The following is a 9157-nucleotide window of genomic DNA, read 5'->3' as shown; positions in this document are numbered from 1 at the left end:
AGGCAAAATTAAAGCTTGTATTTTATTTTTCACAAAAGTAGTTGGCCTAGTGCAGGTTGATTTTACTCGTGTGAAGGAGCTAAATTTAAGAGCCCCTATAATTAGAGGTTTTTTTTGTAGCTAGGTTTATTTGTCTTTCAATTATAACTGATTTTTTCCTTTTAACTGCCAATAGTTATGGTTTATTTTACAATTTTTAATAAGTAGGGTTTGCACACAATTTTTGATAGATTGGTTTTTATGGTTTTATTTATAAAGAATTCTCTTGTATGCATGATTAGAACAAGGGTTAACTAGTGTAGGTATATGAAGGTATGAGCAGTTTCTAGACAAATTAAGGTTTTTTTTGTAGGTTGCTAGAGTCTTTCTCTGGAATTACTAGTGTTGTGTCTCGAAGTCCACAGACCCTAGATTGAAATTAAATGTTGGTCCAATAATATACCATATACTAAACCCAACATTTTGACACCGTTGTTGGGGAGACGCTTAGGGGATTGACCTTGGTGATTTGTTGCATTTGGTTTGCTTTTTCACCTAGTTTTCTTGCAAGTTTTTTGTTTCTTTTCTGCACATTTTTCGAAGTTTTTTATTTTTATTTTATTTCTCGGGTGTTGTAATAACACCCCCCAACCTTATCTATTCATCCATGTGATGATAGAATATACCAGTTGGCTTGTTAATGACAGAAAAATGGTATTTTGAATAATATTCCAATGAGGAGTTTCGATTTTACTGCAAATATATACAAATCATCTAAAGATGAACTGATAAATGAAAAACTTATTATTGTTATTGAACATAAAATTAATATATCAACGCTTTGATTTCAAAGTTGGATGATTTGTAGGAATAACATAAGAAGGATGAAGAACCACTGCTATTTTGTTTCACCAATAGTAGAAAGAAACACTTCCTTGGAAAGTATCCACTTAGTAGTCTAAAAGTTTGTAGAATTTGTGAGGAGGGTCATTCAACAAAACATTTCCCATCACTTCCAGGATTACTAAAGGTACTCAAGAAATCAAGTAAGGAATCAAACTGAACGCCAGATATAACTCAAAATCCATCATCCTTAATACTTTGACTAATGCTTATTATCCTGAGCAAGTTCCTCAACATATTTATAATCCTGCAGTTCCATGGCAAACTTTTAATTCTCCTCCAATTCAATACCCTACTTCATGGCCACAGTGGTCCTATCCTTGGCCCTCTTCTTCAAGCCAAATATCCTCATGTCCTCAAGAATGGTTTGGAACCTCTTCCCTAGGGCAGTATTTCATACACAATCAACAACAAATACCAAAATGTCTTCCCAATGCACCACCAAGTTATCATCCTCTATGGTCTCATCTACCTATGCAACCTTGCCCTAATCCATACCCTATCCCTTATCCTAATCTATACCATAAACCTAGCCTTTATACAAACCCTAAACCTAACCCTAGTCCAAACCCTAACCCAAATCTTAATCCAAATCCAAAGCCTAGTCTAAGCCTTAACCAAAACCCTAGCCCAAACCCTAATCCAAACCAATAGGTTGCACAACAATTTAAAACACTCATTCTTCATGTTGATTCCCCTACTGAAAAAAATGATATATCTTTGAGGTTTTGGAAGGGGATGAGTTTGGAAACATCTCCTATCACTACAGAACATTCACCTTGAGAAGATCTAATTCAAAGACCATTGGAGGAGAAATCTTTGATTGGAACCTATTCTAAAATTGTTGTTGAAGCTCAAAACCCTAGAATTTCCCTTAACCATTCTTTTCAATATGAAAAGAATATATTTGAGCCCGAACTTGAGGGATTTTTCTTTTTTCTTTCACTAGATCCCTTATGCCTCCAAGAGAGTGATTATCAAGTTGTGGAAGACTTGCATGAGTTGGAGAATCATGAATATGTGGATCCCATTGAATCCTGGTTTCAAACAATCATCAGCACACCTCATTCCCTCATCATTCAACAACTATTGGTACCATATCAATTAAAGGAGTTGGTTTCTCATACTATGTTTTGTGTTAAAGCTTACATTTTGAACCACTGTGAGTATATTTGGCATTCTGTTACGCACATGACTACATTAGAAGTACTCCTACACTTGAAAGAGAGCTTCCTCTCTCCAAATTAGGGTAAGCTAGTATAAGAGTAATGAATAAAAATTTCATATGAAATAAAAATGTTACAACAATACTCTTGAAACTACAATTCCTAAGGCACAACTATTGAAATTTCTATCAATATGCACTCTTGTGGTAAGACTTGTCAGAATAAATTCACTCTTAATGCCTTATATTATATAAAATGACTTTCATTGTTGGTCGAGATTATTCATTGGGTCAATTAGGGGGGTTTTTATTGTTATGTTTAACACTTTCTATTCAAAATATTGAAAATATTCTTTTGATATATTCATTTGAACACACTATCATCCAAAAAAACTTTTCAAGTTTTTCTTGAAGGTATTGATGAAAAAACCTCCTATGGTGGACCACTCCTATAACACCCTAATGAGATCTAAATGAGAACCATAGCATGATTAAGTCAAGGAATAATTTGGTCATTATCTAAGATGCCTCCTTTAAAATGAGTCTTTAGGGTAGAAGGACCAACCAGTAAACATTAGTCATTAAAATTTTTTTACGCCATCCCATGCTCTTAAGGATAAGATTTGCCTCCCCACCTATTAAGTAACCTATCTGAGGTTAATCATAATCATATTTTTTTTAACATAAATTGATTAAATGAGGGATAGTGATCTAAAATCACCCCGAGGCGACCTAAGAAAATTAATGAAGGTATTACAGACTCATGTGCTGGTGTGTGTCTATGTTATTTTAGGTAGCGGATCGATAAGATTGCGAAATACATAGACACTTGAAACAGTAAGAGATCACAGTAAGAAAAATATAAACACAAAAAAATTTAATAAGGAGTTCACCCAATCCTCCTGGGCTACGTCTCCTGGTCCAACCTTCAATGGTGGCCTTTTTATTATGTCTTTAAAACAAAGTTTTACAATAAGGAGCTCAATCTGAGTCTCACTTAATAGAGAATGATCAATAGGATGGCACTTGGAATTCCCAAGTCCTTAGAGTTCACAAACTCTCCTTACTGAATTTCAACCTCAATTGGTCTCTGTATGCTCGTTGTTGCCTTTGCTCTGATGGTCAACTCGACTTCTCTGTTCTCTGCAATTTTTCCTCTCTTTCTGTGTCTCTCGGCCTTTTTCTTCTCTATCTTCTGCCTCACTATCTGCTCATTGTTTTAAAGCCAGTTCGTTCCTACGACTGTTTGTTTATGCTTCCTGGCTCTCTGGATAGCCTGCCTCTGTCCGCTAGAACTCCTCTGCCCTGCGTCACCATTGCTGTGTAACGCTTCGCAGAAAGGTGGCCACCTATCTCTTTGCGAACTGAGTGTTAGTTTTTCCTAAACAGTCGTTATTTTCGTTATTTCCTAGATGCCTGCGAAATGGATCCTTTTGTTGACTCATCAGTCAAATCGGACTTCAAATCTTATGCGCCACAATTTATTTCTCACTCAGGTCCGACCATCCATCAGGTTGAACATCCATCGTTGATCTGGAGCCCCCAAATCCTACGATCTTCGCTCATATCACATGGTTGAGTTGCTCGACCGTTACTCCATGATGTAAGCGGTTTTTCTCTCTCATCCACCGGACACGCGTCACTCGGTGTACGGAATCGCTTGGTCCTTGGCCAAACCGGATTACCGCTCGAAATTCCTCCGATATTCTGTCGGTTTTGAGCGCGGGACCCACCTTGTTGATTTTAGCGCTTTCCCTTGGTTTTCTGGTTTTCCTTGTGACCAAATGCTTGGGCATTTTCCTTCTCGAGGGGTTTTGCTTTGCGCTAATCACATATCAGAAACAGCCTCTATTTCTGGATCTCAGCTTCCCAATTACCATTTTTTCACCATGCGCGGTCTCCATGGGCCAACGGTCAACGTGCTTTGACCGAAGGTCCTCGTTCTTCCATGCTAGCTGCAAATTGGCATTATTCAGAGGTTATTTCTGATAGCTATAAGATTTCTTGAAGTCTATCATTCATTTTGAACAATCATGGAATTGTTTGAGGATCCAATTCGGATCACGACCTTCCTACTGAAAAATCTTTTGGACCACCAAAAGTTGGTTTTCAAGCATCGACTAAGTAAGGATACAACTTTTTCACCTGTCCAATCTCTATCCATTTTGCACTGCTTGGCTTTGAACCCTTGAGTCCAATTCTAAGGTACTCAACATCTCCCCTACCGTGTCTTCCTACAATTCATTAAGATATTCAGGTAATAGGTCATCAATAGAAGGCAATTGACTTTGCTCTTCAGGATCTTCAATTAAAGAAGGTTCAAGTAGTCTCAAGCTGTGTGCATTAATGACTGAGTAGATGTGCATGTAAGCTGGTAAATCAAGGTGAAATTCATTCTCACCAATTTTCTCAAGGATCCTAAAAGATCCATACCTTATTGGTTTTAGCTTTTTACCTTCACCTTGCATCTTGTCTTTGCTGGTATACAGCTAGGCTTGATCACCTACTTGGAAACTATGCTCCATCCAATACTTGTCATGCCTTGCCTTGTATTTGGCCTGGCTCCTTTCCAATTATTCCTGTACTGCCTGATGAATCTCTTGGATTTGTTCAATGAACCTAGTTTCCTTGTCCACATCACTGTGTCCATCAACCACTGTGTCCTTACCAATGACAAAATCCAAGGGCGACCTTGGTGTGAAACCAAAACAGGTCTCAAAAGGAGATCTCTGTGTGGAAGAATGTTTGGTTTGGTTGTAAGAATGTTGCATATAACACAAATGTTCATCCCAAAGCTTGGGATGCTTTCTGCAATATCCCCTGAGCAACTGGATCACTGTCCTGTTGACTACTTCTGTCTGGCCATTAGTTTGTGGATGGAAAGTTGTGCTTTTCTTCAGTTTGGTGTCCATCAGTTCCCACAGACTTGACCAAAACTTCCCCACAAATTAGGTGTCTTGATCAAATATAATGGAAGTGGGTAATCCAAAATGAACCCATACATGCTAAAAGAATAAGTTTGTAGTTTGTTCAGCTGTAATCTGTTTATTACAAGGTAACAAAATACACATTTTGTTGAACCTATCCCCAAGAACATATAGATAATCATGAAATTTTCTAGAATTAGGCAGTCCTCCAACAAAGTCGATGGAAACAATTTCCCAAGGATGAGAAGGAATTGGCAATGGAGTGTACAAGCCTAGTTTCCTATTGCTGGGCTTGCTTTTAGCACACATAGTACACCCTCTTACATATCTAGAAACTGTCTCATCCATTTTTGGTCAATAAAAAAATCTTTGCAGCTGTGCAACTATTTTACTTACCCCAAAGTGACCTGATATTAGAGAAGTGTGTGCCTCTCGTATTATCTTTACTCTTTCAGTTTGTGGAATGCATAGCTTCCGACAATGATACAAGAGTTGGCCCTTAATGTGATAATCCAATTCTTCTACTCGTTTGCATTGACCTAAAGTTGCATATACATCTTTAAAGTCTATATCTTGAGCATATTGTTCAATGTAGCTCTCATGAAATACAAAATTATGCTTAAGTATAGTAGATGCATTTATAATGGGTCTAGATAACATATCTGCAACTTTATTATGTATGCCCCTTTTATATTTGATGAATAAATGAAATTATTGTAGGAACCCCATCCATCTGTAGTGTCTTGATTGCTGAAACTTAGTTTGGGAGTGTAGATATTGAAGTGGTTGATGATCAGTATGTATCACTGTTTCTTTGCCCATTAAGTAATGTTTCCACCTTTTCACACTCTGTACTAATGCATACAATTCCTTATTATATGTGGGATATTTAACTACTGCAAAGTTAAACGTCTCAGAATGATAACATATGGGTTTACTGTGCTATATCAACACTGCTCCCGTGGCATAGTCACTGGCATCTATTTTGATCTCAAATGGCCTTTGAAGATCGGGCAATGCTAGTACAGGTGATGTACTAATCTTTTCTTTCAAGGTGTCGAAGGCTTTCTGTTGTTTGCTCCCCACTGAAACACCTTGTTTAATCCTGTTAAAGCATGCAAGGGAGCTGCAATTAAGGAAAATTTAGAAACAAACTTTCTCCAATATTGTGTTACTCGTAAGAAGCTTCTAACTTCTGTGGCAGACCTGGGTTTAGGCCAGTTTACAATGACTGCAACCGTAGAGGGATCTATCTCCAATTTACCACCCCCTACTATGTGACCCAGATAATTCAAGGATGTTTTGCCAAATTCACATTTTGAGAGTTTAACATAAAGCTTTTCTCTTTTCAAAACATCTAATGTCTGCTTAACATGCTTTAAGTGTTCTTCCCATGTTTTGCTAAATATAAGAATGCCATCCAGATACATAATAACAAATTCATCAAGAAAAGGTGTGAGTGCATTATTCATCATTCTCATGAAAGTAGCAGGAGCATTAGTTAAGCCAAAAGGCATAACTAGCCACTCATACAATCCCTACTTTGATTTGAAAGCAGTCTTCCATGCATCTTGTTCTGCAACTCTGACATGATGATATCCACTATGCAAATCTAACTTGGAAAAATAAGCAGCTTCCTCCAATTGATCTAACAGATCATCTATGCGAGGAAGGGGATAATGATATTTTATTGTTATCTTGTTTAGTGCCCGATGATCATTGCACATTCTCCACGAGCCATCTTTCTTTTTCACCAAAACGATTGGAGATCCACATGGTGATGTGCTAGGTCTGATAAACCCTTTCTCAAGCAACTCCTGCACCTGCTTCTTGATCTCTGCATTCTCTAAAGTGGACAACCTCTTATATCTGTGGCTGCAATGGTCGTTTCATCTCCTGAGTCTGACCCCAAATCTTTCTGAACAGCTGTAGCAGTATTCTTCTTCTTTCCCTCAAACTTCTTAGGTCTCAGCTCCGGATGCAGGATCCAATAGTGTTCATCATCATGCCCCTCCTTCTTACAGTGAGTACATGAGGACTTGCTCTTCTGTGCAGTGTTTTCCTTCCTCTCTTTCCATTTCTATTTTCTTTTCTCCTTATTCTTGCTTGCAATGGGTCAGGATGATCCCCCAACTTCTACGTTCCCATTCTTTCCTCTAGCTTCTAGATGTGTAGCCTGAATAGATACCTCATCTAGACTAGTGGGATTAAACATGAGGATAGTGTCCCTCATGTAGCTGTGCAGACCACCTATGTACTTCAATAGAGTATTAGGTGAGTCTAATGAAATTCCTAGAATTAAACCTCTCTTCCTAAATTCTTGAGTGTAACTTTGTACACTTTTCCCTTTCAATTGGCGAAGAGTTTGCCAGCCCATCATGGCTTGCTGCATGTAAGCTAGTGGGTAGAACTGCTTTTTGATTGCAGAAACAAATTCACTCCAGACAGAAAGAGTCTTACCACGTTTCTTCATGTTAGCTTGGGTCTTGCCTTCCCACCATACCAAGGCAGTGGCCCCAAGGTGTAGGCTAGCTAGCTGAATCTTGCTCTTGTCTGAGTCGATATTCTGCACTCTGTAATAAACATCAATTTGTCTAATCCAATTGTCCAGCGTTTCTGCATTCAACTCTCCATCATATATGGGCAAATCAAATTTAACATCTAGTTTAATCAAAGATGCTTTCTTTGTACGTTCAGGACTATTAGGAGGTAAGAGAAAGCTTTCTTCTTTCCCTTTGCCTTTGGAGTGGTCATGGAGGAGAGATTCTTCTTCCTCCTTATCTTGTTTGGAGCCTGATGATTCCTCATCTTTTTGTTTTCTAAATTCCCTATACATTTCCTCTACCGTGGACCTCATGACTAGGAAACTCTCTATAAATTGTGGGTTTGGGCCCAAGGAACCTTCCTCTGACATTTTTTTCTGAGGATAGACTCTTCCAATTTCAAGATTAGTTTCGACCAACTCTCCCTCTCCTAATTTGAGCTTTGATCTAGTTAGCATTCAACAACTAAATCTAGCACAAGCTTGTCTAACCTTAACAACCTATTACTCTGATACCACTTGATCTGAAATCACCCCGAGGCGACCTAAGGAAATTAATGAAGGTATTACAGACTCATGTGTTGGTGTGTGTCTATGTTATTTTAGGCAACAGATTGATAATATTACGAAATACACAGACACTTGAAACAGTAAGAGATCATAGTAAGAAAAATATAAACACAACAAAATTTAATAAGGAGTTCACCCAATCCTCCTGGGCTACGTCTCCTGGTCTAGCCTTCAGTGGTGGCCTTTTTATTATGTCTTTAAAATAGAGTTTTACAATAAGGAGCTCAATCTGAGTCTCACTTAACAGAGAATGATCAGTAGGATGACACTTGGAATTCCCAAGTCTTTAGAGTTCACAGACTCCTCTTACTGAATTTTGACCTCAATTGGTCTCTGTCTGCTCATTGTTGCCTTTGCTTCGATGGTTATCTTGGCTTTTCTTGTTGGTATTATGATTCAGGTTTGGTGATAAGGCACAAGTGTTGTACTTGATGGCAACTCACTCAAGTGGCAAAACTCTGTTCAGGCTCTCAAAATGATGGAAAATAAGAGGTTCGCACGTGCACCATTCAAAAGGTGCGGACCCGCAGGTACGCCGACCAAGAAGTGCGAGCATACCCGCAGATTCTCCGTTTAGAAGGTGCGGTCCCCCAGTTCACTCACTCCAATGCAGAGAAGCGCGCTCACGTGGGGTTTCTTATGTTTGGCCCGTGGTATTTAGCCCGTCGATCATGATCCTATGGTTTTGGTCCGTGGTATTGATTCTAAATTATTGAGCCCCAGGTTTTTGGGTCCCTTGTATTGATTCTCTATGGTTTTGCTTCATGGTTTTGGTAAGGGCTTGCCTATAAAAGGGAAAGGAGATCATTTGGCCAGTCACTTGTGAAATTTGAATATCTTAAGATCTGAAATATTGGGTTATCGGTTTCAAAAAGCTAGATCTAAATCAAGGTGAAATTGAAGGCGAATCTATTGATAAGTCGTGATCTCTCGAGCGCATGATCAGATCTGTGGATCTGACTATCTGTGGCACATTGGAGGACTGTTAATTTGGCTCTATTCAGAGGTTCGCAGGCGATCCACAGTGCAGGTGCGGAGGTACGCAGCGAAGCAAGAGGCGCAAGTGTGGGG

Source organism: Pinus tabuliformis, chromosome 1_1 (genome assembly GCF_031772625.1).
Source record: "Pinus tabuliformis cultivar Carrire ecotype Pingquan chromosome 1_1, CPIR1, whole genome shotgun sequence".
Lineage (NCBI taxonomy): Eukaryota > Viridiplantae > Streptophyta > Pinopsida > Pinales > Pinaceae > Pinus > Pinus tabuliformis.
This window is presented reverse-complemented; position numbering follows the sequence as displayed.